At 52.8% G+C, this 453-nt stretch overlaps 1 pseudogene; it reads right to left on the bottom strand.

Moving 5' to 3' along the window:
* The window catches only part of LOC119351678, a 15,711-nt pseudogene extending 15,474 nt beyond the window's left edge, over positions 1-237 (bottom strand).
* Positions 238-453: the final 216 nt, after the last annotated feature.

Here is a 453-nt window from a genome sequence, read left to right as displayed (position 1 = left end):
GAGCTAGTGACCAAATTACTATACCTGTGCCTGACGTCTGTCATGAGATTTCTCACATGGTGCGTGGATCGATGAAGAGCGCAAGGTGACGGAGCCGCCGGTCACCGTCGTCGCACGCGTCCCTCCGCATTACCTGCAGCGGGGTTAAGACGCCGGCGGCCAGCGCTAGGGTTTCCTGTCCCTTCGCCATTCTGAGGGTTTTTTTTTTTTTGGTGTGCTAGAGAGCGAGAGACAGCGAAGCGGCGGGGTGGACCGTGGTCCGTGGACGAGACGCGCGGCCATGAGTGTCGGAAACCCTCGCCTACAGCGCCCCAGGCATGGGCCGGGCCCTGCAAGGCTGCAACACTGTTTTCTTCTTTTCCTTTTATACTTTTTTTGTGTATACTTTTTCTTTTTGAAATGTTAAAAATTAAAAATGCGAGTAACTAAAGAAGGAGTACTCCTTCTCGCAAA

This window comes from Triticum dicoccoides, chromosome 1A, assembly GCF_002162155.2.
Source record: "Triticum dicoccoides isolate Atlit2015 ecotype Zavitan chromosome 1A, WEW_v2.0, whole genome shotgun sequence".
Taxonomy (NCBI): domain Eukaryota; kingdom Viridiplantae; phylum Streptophyta; class Magnoliopsida; order Poales; family Poaceae; genus Triticum; species Triticum dicoccoides.
Note: the sequence above shows the minus strand (reverse complement) of the source record. Positions and strands in the feature narration are given on the sequence as shown.